The sequence below is a fragment of the Xenopus tropicalis genome, chromosome 7 (genome assembly GCF_000004195.4).
Source record: "Xenopus tropicalis strain Nigerian chromosome 7, UCB_Xtro_10.0, whole genome shotgun sequence".
Classification (NCBI taxonomy): Eukaryota; Metazoa; Chordata; class Amphibia; order Anura; family Pipidae; genus Xenopus; species Xenopus tropicalis.
Genome location: NC_030683.2, coordinates 53306675 through 53325665, shown reverse-complemented (window position 1 = coordinate 53325665; position 18991 = coordinate 53306675). Strand labels below are relative to the sequence as shown.

The 18991-nt window shown below is 40.2% G+C and overlaps 1 protein-coding gene across 21 annotated transcripts in view; it reads left to right on the top strand.

Annotated features, from left to right (window-relative positions):
• zmiz1 (zinc finger, MIZ-type containing 1) overlaps positions 1-18991 on the top strand; it is a 227222-nt gene that overhangs the window by 177875 nt on the left and 30356 nt on the right. The window contains exon 1 of one of the 21 annotated variants that reach the window (XM_012966220.3): positions 5835-6024. The exons of 18 other annotated variants lie outside the window; for them this stretch is intronic. The gene's annotated coding sequence lies outside the window, so the exon portion shown is untranslated. Of the gene's footprint in view, positions 1-5834; positions 6025-6567; positions 6592-18991 lie in introns of those variants that run through there. 2 more of the 21 variants (NM_001142079.1, XM_012966221.3) reach the window with 2 other exon arrangements.

Sequence of the window (18991 nt, the reverse complement as noted above, 5' to 3'; positions counted from 1 at the left end):
CTTCCATCCCTTTTACCAGTTTAGTTGCATGTCTTTGCACTCACTTCCAGCTCATTAATATCCTTGTTAAGGACTGGGGCCCGAAACTGCACTGCAAATTTAAGGTGAGGCATTACCAGAGACCAATGAAGATATAAAATTGTGTTTTCTTCCTATCAGTTAATGACCTTTTTATACAAGACAGTGCTTTATTTGCTTTAGTAGCCATTGAATGACACTTGCTGTAACTAGACAACTTGTTGTCTACAAAAATCCCCAGATCCTTCTCAATTAAGAATATTATTGTGTATAACTATACACTTTTTAACACTGACCCTCATTTGGCAGTTTGCTGCCCAGTTGCCACTTTATTCAAATCCCTCTGCAAAATGGCAGCATCCTAACAACACTGGCCCAACTGGAAAATGTTCCATTTACCACCATTCTTTGTAATCTATCCATCAGCCAGCTCTCTATCCAGGTACAAATATTATGTTCTAGGCTAATTCTCACACCTGTATATACCTTTATATATACTGTAAATGTATTCGTAAAAAATGTATGGTTAAAGAACCCCTTCAGTCATTTTAATTTGACAAGCCACTGAAATGACAAATCTGTATGCACTGCAGATGATATTTTAAACAGCTGATCATATAGTGGTGACATAGTTAAAACTATAGACTGCCTGACCAGTATCAGGCCAGGGATCGACCAGTTGCAAAGACAGGCACTTTAATATAGGTAAAATAACATATATTTATCCCATATGTAATAAAAGGCACAAAATTTGCTTGCAAAGCAACCTGCTGATTCTGTAGGTGATTAGACCTGTAGACTAGTGATTTGAGAAAAACTCTACTCGCTACCTGCTCCCAACCTTAACCGTGTCCACCCCGCAATGGTGTCACAAAAGGAAGCCGGAATAGGTAGCTGGCAGTGTAAGGTTGTAGGCAGGGAGGGCGAGTGGAAGAGCTCAACCCGAACCCACCCACAAATGATGTGCCAAAGTCGGCCCAAACCCGCCTGACCCTTGTATTTAATATTTAAGACATTTGAGTGCATGCTCTTGCAATGATTAGTAGAGAAGCTGATTTAACGAGCAGCTATACTTACCCTGCACATGCCTTTCTCTGTGTCAACTATGAGTTATCTGTATATCTTTAAAGGAACAGTTCAGTGTAAAAATAAAACTGGGTAAAAATGTAATCTATAATGGCTGGAGTGAGTGGATATCTAACATAATAGCCAGAACACTACTTCCTCTCCCAACCAGTTAATTAGTCAGCGACTTGAGGGGGAGGCCAAATGGGACATAACTGTTCAGTTAATTCTCTATTGATTCTTAGGGGTATATTTATAATGCTGTGGAGTAAAACATTACCAGTGATGTTGTTCACAGCACCCAATCAGATGCTTTGCTTTGGTATTTTTAACTGTTGAAATCTAATTGTTGATTGGTTGCCCTGGGCAACATCACAGGTAATGCTTGACTCCACTTACACAGCATGATACCCTTTAGCGCTCTGGTCAGATTCAAATGCAAACAGTTAAGTTTCATATGGCCCCCCTTCAAGTCACTGGTTACTAAATGGTAATGGATAACAGGTTAGAGAACTGCAAAGGAGGAAGTTGAGTTTTGGCTGGGATGTTATGCATCCACTCACTCCAGCCCAGTGGTGTACCGAGAACATGGCGGGACCCCCTGCTAGAAAATCATTTCTTGCACGCTCTTATGTGCGTGCAGAAGTTATGTGTGCCCTCTACAACTATTAAGCAGCGGGCACGCATAACTTCGTCAAGGAGAGACCACTTTCTCTATAGTTAAGCCACTGCTCTAGCCTTTTTAGATTACATTTTTGGCTAACTAACTATATTGAAAACATTTCTTATCTATCCAGTTTAATTTTTTTATGCACAAACAGTCACCTGTTCTGCTGCCTCCCTAAAATCTGGATCAGCTCTGCACTTCTGTCTTTGTCATCAGCCCTCCTCCATAACATGACTCATGTACCTTGTTAGGGCTGTTTCACATGAAGGCTGTATTCTCCACACTGGTATGCATGTTTGGTAGCTCAAAAGCACTGCCAAGCTTTTACCACACAGATGAATGGAAGAATTTATCATTGCAATGTGATTGCCAGAAATGCCAATGTGATCATACAAGAAAAGTCCAAGCTGCAGCATCTGGACCAGAACCAAATGGACCAATCCCAAAGTGAATCACACTGGTTCATCATGAAAGACATATTTTGTATTACCCCTACAGAGTATTCTATGCAGTAAGAAATACAAAGTGCTCTAGGTTCCTGGTATGGACAAAGTTGGTGCAAGTACCTTTGTTTTTCTGACAATTAAAAATCCAGAAATTATGTATTATGTCCCTTTAATGTGTAGTGTGGAAGTTTGCTTATTCATTTATAAATATGTATAATGTTAAATGTTTGGACTAAGCTGTGCAAACTATGGAAAACAAACAAAACACAGAATTGATTGAATAGATATTGCTCAATCACTGATATAAATTTATTAAAGCACAGTAAGATATGTTGTGCAAAATCTGATTTCTTAAGAATGTGAGTACAAAATTAGTTATGTGGTCACATCCCTCATTACACCCCTGCTTTATGGTGTGACAGTGTCAAGTGTGTACTACAACATGCCCTTTTGCTAATAGAAAATAATACGCCACATGGTAGCACTTTGCACACGGTAGCACTGATGGTATGAAATTTGTGGCCCTGTGTTATGCAGACTATCTGTGCTATAAAATCATGTAGCACTTGTACCAAACAGTAGTTCTTTCAATTCAGCACTAGATGGAGCTATTTTTAACAGAAAAGGGTTCGATTTGAAGATGCCTGTTAAAATTTGCGCTGCTTCAGTTGTATTGGGAAAAAATACATTACATTTAGTAATGTGCCCCAAATTATTTGTCATGAGCTAAAAGCTAATTCCAGCACGCAACTTCCTTGTTTTTCAGTGCAAAGAACAAGTGCTAGAAATAAATAGTACTAACATTTCTATGCATGAAAACAGTACTTGTATGGTGGTGAAATTATTTTGAATGTATTCCTACTGCGGAGATGTCTGAGACATCCTGAATATCCCATTGCCCCTAGATTGAATCTACTACTAAACTGTTTCATTTTCATTAATTCACATGCTTCTAGCCAAGGTTTTGAATTCATGTCCTGTCACAATGGCTATAAAAACAGGCAAACTTGCAGACATTGGCATAATGAAAAGTTACTCCTAGACTTTGGAAATATGACATTTTTTTATTAACATACTAAAAATGTTTATTAATGACTGCCCTATTGGCCCCCATACCTGTTTGGTAGAATTGGTAATTGGATTTTAAGCCTGTGCTACCAGGTGATTTGTAGCTGTTTGCGTCAGAATTAAATATAATTATTTTATTTTTAAAATATAATAAAATATAAGATAATATCAGCAACTGTTTTGTAGATTGTCTCTGTACAAACAATTCATTTATTTTTAGGCCAATGACACATGGGGTGGATTTTCAGCCTGCGCCGTGAATCTGTACACATGAGCAGTTTTGTGCCGAATTTCAGTGTGTGTGTCTGCACCCAGGCTGACACAATGGCTCCAGGTGCAGGCACAACCAAACGTTTATTTATGGGCAAAGACTCATGGCTACTAAACACCAGAAAATACCCTGCCATAGACAATATAGACTACTGTAGAGAATGGCCTCTGCTAAAATACACGTAGAGACAATTATCAGTAAATGATCAGCATTGTCCTTTTTTGTAGCCGTGACAAGTAGCTGCTACTAGTAGCTCCCCGTGTTTCATCCTAAGGGCTCTGGTACACGGGGAGATTAGTCGCCTGTGACAGAATCGCGCCACTGCGTATGCCATCCTACCGGCGATTTACATTTTCACCGGTGGGATGTCATATCGGGGAGATTATTTGTCGCGGGCGACTAATCTCCCTGTGTACCGGAGCTCTAAGAGTAGTGGCGGATCCTCGGCCTATGTTTATCCACAGACCAATAACACACCACATGTGGCATTGGCATTAGCCTTTACCAAGTTTTCAGGTACAAGAGTGTCAACTACTACAATTACTACAATCTGCCCTGTGCTACAATTTACAAATTATCTCAAATTCCAAATTATTTGTATGTCCTTTCCCATTAAAATTGGTGGGTAATTTATTGCCATCAGAAAAAAATGTGCTTATTTTACTAGTATGTAAACTATCATGTAAAGAAGTTTTGGTTGGGGGGAAATACTGGAAAAGTTACTGGAATTTTTTAATGCTTGCTGGGAGGTATCCATTTCCTGTGACATTTCTATTATTATGGCAAACAATAGAAGCCCTACCTTGCGTTATGGTCGAGATTCTAGATAAACCCTCAGGATCTGAACCAGTGTCCAACAAGACAAAAGAGGATCAATTACCCTTTATATGAAAGGCTCATTAACATTTACTGCACTGCTACTTGGGATGACTATAGCTGATTTAACAATGAACATGAAAGAGATAAGGAGGCTTATGTTGAGGCAAAGTAAACAGATGTATTAAATGTATGTAATATAAATAACAGAAAGAAAGTTTGTCTAAAAAATAAATGGAGTTTTTAAATTATGTAGTGACAATGTACCTTTAACTTTTTCATTGCCAATATCCTAGTAATCTTGCCATGCAACATACAAGCAGAGTGGTATAGGTCAAGAGGGAACCCAAAGCCATAGAATCTCCAGGGTTGGTATTTTTATGCTGGTGCTGATTTTATTCACAGGTAAAATGTAAAATTGCCAGGGCACACTTTCACCTTTAACTTTCATATGTACTACTTGCAATGTACTACTTTTGAGCTTTCTTGTTACTTTTATTTTTTAACTTTTAGCTGTTGGTTTATATTTCCTTAATGAGGAAACAGCTCTGACAAATTACTTAGGCTAATCATATTTGGTATAATTTATTCTCACTACAAAATTTGCACAAGCAACAAATCTCTAGACTGACTATATCTAGTCTGTTGCAGGACTTGTGTAGCATAGCTCATTAAAATCCGTGGAACTGGTCTGCTTAGATTGGTCTGCTTAGATTTGTAGTTCGGAGGGAAAATAAATGTGTAAAAGCAATCACCATGCATTGAGGTCATTATATGGAGGCTTGTTTCTAATTAAAGAGAAACTGAAAGTGGTATTCCTATATTATGGTTTTTTTTCACTGCCACCTAGTTAACGAGGGGATCCATCAAAGCATAAAGAAGCTTGCCTTTGTAAAGGGTTATTTTAAATGCATCCACTTTAAGGCTAGAGATCAGATTTAATCAATATGCAGACATTACAGCATACTGATCACAACAAGCTCTTCCACAGTGTAGATGTTCCATAGTGCAGAGTTTAGATGTTGGCTAACTAGTTTTGTCAAAGACAAGCAGAAAAAGGCCACACACACCTTTATGTAATGAAAACAGTAGAGTTGACATGATAAGCATTATTTTTCTTAGAATGTCCAAGATGATGATAATGCCTTTGGGTCACCCAGCACAATCTGTATTAAATGTTTCTATGTCATCGCCAGTGTAGTTAGGTATAACCATTGGGAGGATAAATAGGGGCAGAGGTTAGTGGAGATTTGCATTTCTTAAATTTTTGTAATAAACATTTATTTGCATCGCTGCTGACATATTTCCCAAGGCGTCAGACAAAAAAAGCTGTTCGCAGCCAGTTGGCTAAATGCCACACACCTCTTAATGCCTACTGTCTGTGAATGGGTTAAAGGATAGTGCTTAGCACCTCCCTTCTGTGTAAGTTTTGTAATGTGAGCTGCTTGGTTTTTTTTCCTTCCTCCCTTTCTCTCCCACTACACCCCCCTCCCTCTCTGTCTCTCTTCTCTGCCTTCTGGCAAATGACTGAGGCTGCCTGAGTGTGAATGTGTGTGTGTGTGAATGGTTGCTGTGTGGGGTGTGTGTGTGTGTGTGTAACAGCAAACAGCAAGCTCTCTAGACACAGAGGGAGAAAAGGAAAAGCTTGAATAATCCTGCCGCATGGTGCTGAGGTGAGACACTAAACCCCTTTCAGATCTGTCTTCCTTCCCCAGCCTCGCTGATGGGTTTTTGAGCAGGTATCAGACTGCAGTGCTGCACTGGGAAAATACATTGTGTCTGCTTGGGCATGTGTGAAGTTGGGAGGCTTAACCTGATTCTCCTCATTGTCTCTTGAGGCTGGAAACACACACAGCCAGTTGGCTGGTACATAGTGAGCCATTAGCAGGGAGCCCATCTGTTATTGGTTTTGCCTGGAAATCTGGAGACAAGCAATTAATAATTGATGAGTGTTGTGCAGTAGCTGGACAGGCAGGAGAGAGAGAGAAACTGAGCAGGGTGTCCTTAGAGGGGAGGGAGAGAGACAGCATGAGAGTAACTACTGACTGTCTTTTGCTGAAATTAAAGACTTGAGCCTGGCTTTTGTTCTGCACTGGGAGTCTGCATTGCCTAGAAGTGCTTTGAGACATATGTGGTCCCGCTCTGCAACAGAAGAGAGAGAGTGAGTGAGAGGGGAGCGCAGGAGGAGCAAAGAGGTGGGGGGAGGAAGGGCCACAGTGCTGGTTTGAATAAACTTGTGGGTAAGTAGCTTTCTTCTAGGGGGGTAAGGAAGGAGGAGGGAGTAAGGGGGAGCGCAGCCTTTGAATCTGTTTTGTATAGACTATATGCCTTTGAAATGGAGCATTGTGGGTAAAAGGATGTGCTGCATGGGAAAATATGGGTTTGCAAAAGGCTGATCTAAAGCCTTTACCACTAAAGGGACCACAAAGCTTGATAAATCTTTATAGCAATGAAGGGGTTACACGTATGAGCTTCCGGGTGCACAGTGTAGGATCCCTGATGGCTCTTCACAGTAGTGGACATATTGTATCATTGGTTTCCGTCTTCTTCCTTCTACACAATAATGATTTAAATTTAATCTTACACACTCTTTGTATAATGCCGCACTGGAATGTAAGTGAATATACAGTGGGGCTATGTGTTCTTATCTCCTTGTGTGTTCAGAGCAAAAAGGAAAAGTAAGATCACTGTATTCCTTAAGCAAAGCAGCCATCTCATGTGCCACTGAGTTTACCGTTTCTACAAAAATGTATATTACATATATATGTTGGGGTTTGTCTGTGCCTGTAATCCTTTCTGTCATCAGTCATCAGTGGCTTTTTTTATTGTAAGCATGGATGGTCATTGCTGTCTAGAGATGCGGGATATTATTTCTGTGGAGTTATTTGAAGTACAAAAGGGTATCTCACATTGTCTTCATTGATGTGAATTGGTGGCACAAGGTTTTCAAAGTGGGCCAAAGCATTGGGAATTAGGTAGCGAAACAGATTGCCATTGACATACACAGGCCATTTCCTATTGGCTGCCACTGCATCCGGATGCAGCAGTTGTATATAGTGACGGAGTAAAACCATGCATATTTTTGGAGAACGGAGTAGCACTTTTCGGAGCACACTTCTGTCATTGATTGACATTCTGTACCATGTTTGCTTTTTTGTTTCTGAATATAACTAGAAAAATGTTTTTAGTTATGTGAATGCGCAACATGAGAGAAACAGGCAGTGCGTGTGGAGAATTACAAGCAAAATTACTTATTAAAAAATGTGTGTGCTAAGAAAGGGTTTTCAGGTAAACTAGCATATCAAGTCCCTGTTGCTGATAAATTTATATATATAGGGGGTTAGGGATGAGCAGGATGAAGAATAAATAGAACCCAAATCTAACCCTGACACATCCTTATGCAACCAATACCTGGACTGACTAGCAGGGTTCCACCATTATTGTGACCTCTTTAAACCCCAGGTAATGTCACAGAATGTTGAGGAATGTGCAGCACAAGCTTAAGGATGAAGAGACGCCCTTTTACCGATTGTTCCATGTTGGTCTTTTAGTTGTTTCAGCATAGGCTGGACCCACAACCCATCCTAACTCAAACAAGCAAGATTTACTTGCATCCTTGTTTAGAAGGGTTATATATGCATGACTGAATGTCAGCGTTTTTCAGAATTCTTGGTTAAGCACTCCCATTTTACATTAAAGTTATCAAAACTTAAGAGATATAATTGGCCCTTAGAATGGACCAATGGGCTACAACATCTACTACTTTGTTGTCATAACTGTTTCAGTTAGTGCCAGCAATTAGCAATATTCCTTGCTGCCATGGACCTGCAAATCACAGCAAATGTTCTGACAGAAATCTGCTAAACTTGACAATTTTTGTCAGCCTTTCTTTCAGGGTCTGTTCATAAGTTTGCAGTGGTTATATGCCATGGATTTATAGGTTTTAAAATCATGGGCATACCATCTTGGGAAAATAGCAGCAGTTTTGCTTTGCATTATGGCAGAGCCACTGTGTACAAGACAAAAGCAAACTCAGTTACCCTATATAGCAAAAGACTTCTTAACATTTACACTGCTGGCAAAGGTGGCTCTGCCTAGACAGAGAGTGATAGAGAAAGACTTAACAGATGCACTGAACCTCTAATCTATACTAATATGAGATAAAAAACTTCCAATGTGACTGAAAATATCAACACATTTTGGGTAATGGTGGACTGGGCACTTCTTTCACATTTTCATGTGAGTATGCCAGTGTGGGTCACGTAACCCCTACATGGTTTATAAATATCTTTAATTGTGAGTGTGCAATTTAACATCTCAGATGAACACTGCTTTCCTGTGTGTTGACTTGAGAAACCATAATTTTTTATTTGTGTTTTCTACCCATGCAAATGTTATGTACAAGGAACTGTACAAAGAAACACTGGTCTTTGGTTATGTATAACAAAAATAAATATGATTATCCTGTGCCATAAAAGTTGATATTGGTGTCCATGTCCAAAACCTACAGATGTTTGTTGTATAGAACGTGACAGCATTTAGACACCTTAAAGGGATACTGTCATGAATTTTATGGTGTACTTTATATTTCTAAATTGCACTGTTTACATAGCAAATAATTCACTCTACCATGTAAAATTTTATTCTTGAACCAAAAAATTTATTTTTCTTTTATCTGTAATATTGGTGTGTAGACGCCATTTCAGTGCATTGTGCCTGAGTTCTGAGCTTTCAGAAAAAGCCAGCACTACACATTAGAACTGCTTTCAGGTAATCTATTGTTTCTCCTACTCCTATGTAACTGGAGGAATCTCAAGTGGGACTTGGATTTCTTTCTATTGAGTGCCATTCTAAAATCTACTTAGAACTGCCTCTTGCTATCATCCTGTTGTTCTGTTGATCGCCTGCTGAGAGGGGGGGGGGTGATATCACTCCAACTTGCAGCTCTGCAGTAAAGTGTTGCTGAAGTTTATCAGAGCACATGGTTGTGGCACCGTGCGAAATTAAGAATATGGCTAAAAAACATGTTTTCCCATGACAATATTCTTTTAACTGTTTTATAGCATATAAAAGTAAAAGTTTTTGGTGGTACATTTTCCTAAGTACTTTGTCAGTTGTTAATTGAAGAATGTGATGTTTCTGCCTTCTGAGAGATTTCCTGTGAAGCAAATCACATTTTCTCTATTCCTGTTTGATTTTAGTCAGTCTTAAGGTCCCCATACACGTCAAGTGAGCGGATCTTCACCCGATATCCCCACCTACAGGTGGGCGATATCGGGGAACGTGTAGGCTAATTTGACCATTTGGCCCGGGGGCCAAACGATCAAATTATAATGGCAGCAATGGGGCAGTCGGTTCGGGGGCCGCATCAATGAGCCGATGCAGTCCCCAATCTGACTGAATCTTTTAACCTGCCCGATTGATATCTGGCCAATTTCAGGCCAGATATCGGTTGGGTATGGCCATGGTTTCTGCCCCTACACGGGCCGATAAGCTGCTGAATCGGTCCAAGGACCAATATCAGCAGCTACAATTGGCCCGTGTATGGGGACCTTTACTCATTCTTACTACTTACTTTTATTAAAAAGAGGTGTTAACAAATGATTACTCAAGAACTATAAATATTAGGTGAGAGTTTGAGCCAGGTCACAGTAATGTCTTTAACCTCTAGGGTATTAGGTCTCAGCCTTACGGTTGGATCAAATATCAGTTGGCAGGGCTATTATTTTGGCCCCAGACACAGGCCAATGCAATAAGATGCAGACTTTATCAAAGGTTGTCAAGTCAGCAGTCAATATGGACCTGTTCATGCCCAGATTAAACTGAGTAAAGGAATAGAACTATTAGTAAGGTAGCTTTTGCTGGTTGTTTATTAAATATTGTTCAAATTACTTGTCTGCAAAGGACCTGTAAAACAAGATGCAACAGATCTAAAGTTTTGTAATGTCACTGACAACTGGCAGTAGAACACAGTGGAATCGTCAGCCTAATGGTTAAATGGATGTATCTACTGATTCAAAAACTCGGCTGCTGAATAAAGGAATCAGCAGGTAGACATATTCAACTTTTCAGCCAATGACTGCATACATTTTACAAGGCAGTCCCAAAAACATGGGACTCACAAGGAGATACATCTTTTTACATTAAACTGATCAAGCTAAAAACCTCCTCTGTCTTGAAATGGGAAACTCACAGAAGTGTCAACATTTTTTGGCCTGCAGTTGCTCAAAAACGATTGGATTAACTCAGAAAAAGTCATTGGGTGTCATTTCTCAATACTGCAAATTTGCCCATGGGCAGTAAACAATGGCAATCAATTAAGTACCTCCGGCTGACTGAAAAAAGCCAATGACTGGTACTGCCCATGTGCAAATTTGCCCACTGTTGATAAATGAGCCTTACTGTGTAGTTTTTGTAATTTGCAAGAACTGGTATTATTGGATTTAATTTCTCGAAACTGGTTACCAAAAAACTCCTAAATACCACAGTGCCATTTGCAATAGTGTCCTTTTTTAATTAACGCTTAATTAAACTAAACAGTTCTTACAAAGCATGGAGCTGTAAGTTTAGGAAATAATTTTTATCTGGAAATCCAAGGCCCCAAGCATTCTGCTTATAAACTGTAATTACTTAGAAGATGTGCAGTTTTAGGGCTCTGGCACACGGGGAGATTAGTAGCCCGCGACAAATCTCCCTGTTCGCGGGTGACTAATCTCCCCGCATTGCCATCCCACCGGCGAAAATGTAAGTTGCCGGTGAGATGGCACACGCTGCGCAGGCGATTTCGGCGAAAATGCCTCGCGAGGCAACTTCGGCGATTTGCCGAAATCGCCTGCGCAGCGTGTGCCATCCCACCGGCAACTTACATTTTCGCCGGTGGGATGGTAGTTCGGGGAGATTAGTCGCCCGTGACAAGGGAGATTTGTCACGGGCGACTAATCTCCCCGTGTGCCAGAGCCCTTAAAGTTTTTGATGGGACAGGCAGCTAACCATTCAGCCCTGGGAAATTTTCTTAATATTGGCAATGGGGCAAATCTCTTCAGGGTGCCATATAATCTCCCAGACAGTAGTAGCCTTTCTGGCAACCACACACTAATGTTGGTCTAGTAGGGGGTGGATTGGTTGTCTTCATTGCCAGACAGCCCTTCTAGACAGTAACAGTAGGACCGGGCCTCATTTTGGCAGACATTCTGTGTGGCAGTACTTTATGGGCTGGCTCTTACATTTATTGTGCTGAAATGATAGCAAAATAGATTTTGGCTCCTACTTCCAGTGAACTCTGAGTTAATATACAGAAGCTTTGGACTCCACAGTGAGAAATGATTCTATTCTGTAACTTCTGCGTTACTGGCAGAAAGCACACAAGCAAGATGCACTGCTTTCAGATAAAAATGCTTTAGTCCAGTCTGTTTTTGATGCTTTATTAACTTTACACAGATAAACTAGCAGATTGTTAGAATGCGCAACTCTCAGAACACAGATGTATCAGAGCAGCTGTATTTATTTATACATAAAAAGTGTTAATATTTTGTAATGCATATCTTTTTAAATCTTTTAGTGCATTATCGAATATACATTCTTTTAGTATAATATGTATTTTAGAACTTCTGCATGTGCATGTCTCTAACTCTAATTTACAGTTTTTTCTATGTTCTTCATTTTTTTAACCACGTATTGTAATAATTTTTATACCTCTCATCAGTTGTAAAGAACTGCTTTTCTTCATTATTAGTGACCACTGAAAACTGAATATTTCAGCATGCCCAATTCATTGAAACATCATGTTGATTATTGGTTGTTAGAGTTGTTGTTTAAAATTAAAATGTTTCCATAAATCAACTAATGAGACTCTGGCTCTGTGCAGCTTATGAATGGCAGACTAGTGACTAACTAGGTTTACAGTAACCATATGACTGCCAGGCTCATTCTATGGAACCATCCCTATATTATATTATTATTTAAACCGTAGTAGAAGTTGTCCTGGAGCATTAGTTTGTTAGGATTTTTAAAATGATCTAATAATTTCCTGATTAAATCATGGGTGCATGCTGTGTGCCCAGCTAATGGAGATTTTACAGCACTACTTGACCATAGCTATTTTGCTTAGAGTGGGAGATGTTGCAAGTTTCCCTGCCCTCCCCCACAAGATATTGTGCATGCCCTGGTAAAATAGCTCCTGCGGCTCTGTGTTTTCCCACTGTGATGAGATTATTGTCCCATAGAAATGTGGCCCTTTAAGTGTCTGTTCTTGAATAGAGCCTGTTCACAGGCATTTCTACTGTGTTACAAATTGGCATATCAATGAAGTTAGGTGGCTTAACTACTTCATCTCCATATTGCCTTTCCCTTAAGTTATTTTGCTTTATCTAACCCTTAAAACATTTTACTGACCCTAAATGCAGTTTATCTTCTTCAGTAAGAATTTTGTGAAAATGGCCTGTCTGCATGTAAGTCCTTTCTCTTATCAGTGGGCTGCAATGGTAGATGATTTGTGATATTTGAAACAGAATAAATAAACATAGTTGGCAAAAAAAAATACAGATTAGTTGTTTGAAACAAGTATGTGTGTGCATACATGCTTTGTGTAAATCCAATAAGAGCCTTAGATTGTTAGTTCTGCTGGGTGAAAGGAGTTGAAATGAATGGAACATTTCTGAGAAGTGCTGTGTAATATGGTAGTCCAGTACAATTTAAGGATAACAATGACGTGCTGGAATTGTAGCTCAGCAGCTACCACAGGGGTGAAGTTGCTAGAATTGGACACATTTACATGTGTGGTTGATATCTGGTGTAGCCATTGTGCTTACTTTCTGCATGTGTGTGGCATGCTAAACTCAAGCATAACAGGCCACAGTGCACAGAGCTGAAGTGGACAAAACAAACACCCATGTCTATATGCCGCTTTTACCCAAATGAACATTTTTTTCACACATCAAAATCTGTTTGATCACTTAATTAACCAAGAATCCTTGGCTGTTTAGGGCATGTCCATCCAAAAAATAGGGGAGAAAAGCTTGTTGCATGATGAATGAAAATGTAATAATTTATTATTTATTTATCGAACCCTATTACATAATCTGCAGTACTAAAGAATGGTGCATGTGAGTATTTTCTTGTAAACTCTCAGAAGCATTTGGGTTGTCTTCTTTTGTAGCTGGGTTGTAGAGCTCTGTGGAAATGATGGCTTTTTAGAAATAAGCCAAAAAACTTACTTTAACGTCCCCTGGAAGCAGACATTTTTATTTCACGTGGGATGTGTAGGAATGAGTTGTTAATCAGAGAAAAACTTTCAAATTTCCTCATTGTAGTAGGTATGCAAGATGAAATCAGTACAGTAGTTGAGGTGGCCAAACACAGTCCAACTAGATTATCCAGGCCAATCAATTTAACTGCATTAGAGCCCTAGATAAGGTATTAATGCAGTGTGTCATAGTACAGGTATGGGACCTGTTATCCAGAATGCTGGGGACCTGGGGTTTTCCGGATAAGGGATCTTTCTGCCATTTGGATCTCCATAACTTAATAATGTCTGCTAAAATTCCTTAAATATTCAAAAAATATTGAATAAACCCAATAGGATTGTTTTGCTTCTAATAAGGATTAATTATATCTTAGTTGGGATCAAGTACGAAGTACTGTTTTATTATTACAGAGAAAAAGGAAATAATTTAAAAAAAAAATGTGAATTATTTGATTGCAATGGAGTCTATGGGAGATTATCTTTCCGTAATGCGGAACTTTCTGGATAATGGGTTTTCGGATAAGGGGTCCGATACCTGTATAGACCTTTTTAATGATCTGGTTGTCCAGTCTGTCATCTGGAAATTGGCTCGGTGCAATTTGGCCAAACTTTTGCAGGTGGTCTATTTGCATGTAATCCAGTTGTATGACCAGTAGAACAAATGATTAGAATGTATGATTAGAATGTGTATCCAGCTTATTAACCAAAGACCCTTACGACTATGTCTAGCAACAACTTTTGTGAAATTAAATATGCTTACAAAAATCAGGCAATGATCATACATATTTTTTAAAACTCTTGTGTACTCTCGTATGCCTACTTTACACTTAACCTGATGTTCAGTGATACTGATGATGTCCCCTTTGTTAAACACTGATCAATGGATTTATTCTATTCTGTCATGTACAAACAGTAGTGTTTTGTTCTTGTATCTTGTCAGGCTGCAAACATTGCTTCACAGATATGCACATTTACATGTACAAATAAAGGGTTCTGGGAAACCTAAGTATGGTGTGGCGTTTCAACTTTTTAGGGCTGTGGCACATGGGGAGATTAGTTGCCTGCGACAAATCTCCCTTGTAGCGGGCGACTAATCTCCCTGATATGCTATCCCATTGAGGAGAATGTAAATCGCCGGTGGGATAGTATAAGCGGCGATGTGATCGCCGATATCAGTTTCGGCTCCGCGTATGTGATCCCACCGGCGATTTACTTCTTGCTGGTGGGATGGCATTTCGGGCGTACTAATCTCCCCGTCTGTCACGGCCCTTACTTATAAAACAGATTTAAAATTTTCTTAAATTAGTGCTTGTCTCCCAACATTACAAATGTTTACACAAGGTCTTATATATATATACCCAGCTGAGTTCTAGGCCAAAAAACTGAAGAAATTATATGATAACGCATGCAATTTAAAGAAAATAAAGAAGCTCACGGAGCTTTCAGGTCTCTAACAATGCATAAGCAGCGTGCTTAAAACTACCTGAGGGAATGGTTTCCTCTTTGGCTACCATACTTACAGGAATTATCCATTTAGTTCAAGTAATGCACTGGGGTGTTGTGTCTACAAGGCGTTTAGCTAATATTTCTACACGAGCATAATGAAAACCTAGTAAGCAGTATGGTTGTTTTCTTTGGACCGGTAGATGTGGTCATTGTTGGCTGCTATTTTTCTGATTCTGTTCCTGAATCTAAAGGCAGTCATTAGTGGTGTAACTAGGTGTTACTGGGCCCCACAACAAATTCAATTTAGGCCCCAAAACATTGGCAAGTTGACAAAAGATTCTACCTAGAAATATTGAAATAACTCATTTATTAAGGCCTTACTGGATCCTTTAGGGCCGTGGCAGACAGGGAGATTAGTTGCCGCGCGACAAATCTCCCTTGTAGCGGGCGACTAATCTCCCCGAAATGCCATCCCACCGCTAGAATGTAAATTGCGGTGGGATGGCATACACGGCGGCAAAACCGCTGAAGCTTCCTCTCAAGGCAACTTCGGAGATTTCGGCAAATCGCCACGCCGCATATGCCATTCCACCCTGCAATTTACATTCTGCCCGGTGGGATGGCATTTCGGGGAGAGTAGTCGCCCGTGACAAGGGAGATTTGTCGCGTGGCGACTTATCTCCCCGGCTGCCACAGCCCTTACACTCCTGGTCCCTTCTGCAAACAGGGTTTGCTTCATCTTTAGTTATTCCTCTGAAAACCATGCTTGGGCTGATACCATATGGTATTCCTTGGGCCGAATGAACTGTACGGCCACCTTTCTATTGTTCCGACAGCACTAACATTCAGAACAGGGGGAAGTGAGGAAGAGGAGATATGGCTGACTAGAAAAGTCACACAGCAATGCAAAAAGGCTGTTGGCTCAAAATCAAAATCCAAGTTGTAATACAATATTAATACACACATGTTGACCTTGGTAAACATAGTAACTAGGGATGCATCGAATCCCGGGCCTTTTTTTTTTAAGGAACCAAATCCTAATTAGCATATGTTAATTAGCATTTGGAAGGGTTAAATGGTGGGGGCGGGGGGTTTAGCCGGCAAATTTTAACCCTTAGGATTCGGTTCGGGATTCGGCAGAATCCATCATGGTGGGTTCGGAGGTTCCGTGCATCCCTATTAAAAACATTAAGTGGGCAGTATAAGACAGGTTTTCCTTAAGTTTTTATTCTTGTGGGACCAGTTAGTTCAGAAGTATTTAACGTCTTTTACTTTGCTAAATTATTATTGTGTATTGTAGGACACGGACTCATTTTTCAAATGATTGCATTAACTTTATTCTTGGTTTACCAACTGCTTTGTGGATAATAATACAATCTCTATGTTGGGGGGTTTTTTGTAATTCATTCAGAAAGGCTTTTTGTGTTTTTTGTTATTCACATTCAGAAAAAAAAATTAGCTGCCCTTAACTCATCTTTAGTGGGTTAGACAAGGTCTTGGGTTACACTAGGTCTGTTAAGGCATATGGGTTAATGCACCTGGCTGAGGCCTCCCATTAGTCTGACTTTGCTCTTTGACTAGTTCTGCCATATGCTGCCTTTCTGTAAATGAGCAGGTACATAACAGCTGAGCCAGATGTGGCATGGAAAGGATCCTTATAGCACAAAATGGCCCCTTGTGGGAATAGAGTGGATAATGCGCACAAGTTTAGGGATTGCTGGCAGGACTGGAAATTGTGCTTACACTGCATTTAATATGGCGACAACCTTATCAGTGATAAAATGCATTTTGTAATGTAAGGTTACCAGATAATCTTGCCTGACTGCAGTGATTGCATTTCAATAATCCCAAAAATAATGCAGCTCATCGTGGCACAATATTCTGACATCTCTATACACACATTGTAGTACAATCGCATGTACACATTGCAAGTTGCAATTGTTTACAATGGAGAAAAGGCACTTAATGGGAGATATGACTATGTATAAATATATAAGGGTGCAATAAACTTTCTGATGCCTTATTTACCAGAGGATTCTTCCAGTGAACCCAAGGTCATACATTCAGATTAAAAGAAAAGATGCTCTCCCTGAGGCTGTTATATTGGTGGATATATTTAATTTCTTCGAAAGAGGTTGGATGCCTTTGTAGAAAATGATAAAATACAAAGTGAAGTTAACTTTTAGTTGATACAGGGAATCATCTGATTGCCCTCTTAGGAGTCAGAAAGATTTTTTTTTCTAATTACCTCAACTGCTATATCTATATGAAATATATCAATAACAGTTTATCTAGCCAGGGCTGGATTTAAAACTTGTGTGTCCCTAGGCCCCTTTCCTGAACCTACCCCCTGCTGCTCAAAGCTAAGGTCCCCTTGAACCCCATGTGGCTCATACCTCCCTCCCCCATTTGTAGCCTGCATTAACCGTGGCGGCGTACATTAACCTCCAGCTGTTCGCTACACCACCTCAATCTGCAGACCCTCTCCAACATAATCTTCTCCAATGGGGCAAGCAGCTGTCAAAATTTCCAGTCTACAGTTAAGTTGTGGCCAGCAGGCGACATCCCACCCCCAGACTTTCACTGCCCTAGGCTTTGGCCTTTGTGGCTTGCCCACAAATCTTGGCCTGTATCTTGTATAGCCCCTATATATTTGCAAATTCCTTGCTACAGAATCCAAGGCTACCTGCAGTTTAATAGTTTCCCTGTCTCTCACTGTTATATTTGGCATACTTGGTTTGGCAGTGTACCACTTGCTGCACTGTTCTATCTTCCTTCCAGGTCACCTATACAGGCCGGACTGTGCTGCCATCAGCTGATTACTTCGATCTTCAACCTTTGTTATTTGTCATTGGACAACCAAATTTAAACCATTGGTGACATGGTATTTTAGCCTGCATGTTGCTGTGATTTTTGCAGGTTGAGGTTATGTAGAGCTAGGTATTTTTGCTGAATTTGGCAGCCAGATTGTTTTCTCCAGAAGTGTATATTCTGTAGCGTATATATGAAGAGCAAGGCTACCATCATGGGGGACCAGTGGGTTTTTAGTGTTTGTGCTGCACTTACATGATTAGCTGCCCCCCCTGCTGTCACTGAGATGCAGACTTAGGTTAGGTCCTGCAGAAGGTTAGGTCCTGGTAAAGCCGCATGGGGATTGGATTTGCTGGTGGGGAAATAAAAACGAATAACAGATGTATTTTCCCTGAGGGCACAATGCTGTTCCTGTGGAATAATACCTATATTATTGTAGATTAAGCAATCATTAGAGAAGGAAAGGTACACCCCCAGTGTTTATTGGTGCTTACCTGAGACAACAGACCGGTGCTTCAGGTACCCCAGGCTGGTGCAGTATTTAGCAAACAGGACACTGGCCCAGGGTCTCAGGTAAGCTATTATAATCTGTGGGGGATGCCAACATTTAACAGAAAACTGTTCTGTCATCACTGTGCTCATGTCACTGTGGGTATACTAGTCTTTTCCTATATATTCATACATTTTATTGATTACTTTGGACTTTTTACTGCTCTAGACTACGGCATCTTATTGAGACGCATCAGTCTTTGGTACCATATCTTTTGCCTATAAGGTCTAACAGAAGTGTACCAGAGCTTTGGCATGTATGCTTAGGTGAATGTTCATTGAGTCTTAGATTAAGGACCACGAGGGGTCCACAACATGCATGATCTGATTTTTGATGTTTTTACCCCCTGCTAATTAAGGCTGATGCCACACGAGGCGTAGGGCTGATATTTTCGGCAAGCGGAAAAACGCTTGGCGAAAATTCAGCCCTACGCCTGCTACTTGTGCCTGCACCGAATGAATGGAATACGCTCGGGTGCAGGCACATGTAGCCGATATACGCATGAAAACGTGTGAGAATGCATAGGCCACACCTCTGTGAATAAAATAAAACTTCACCTTAGGCTGATGCCACACGTGGCGTAGGGCTGAAT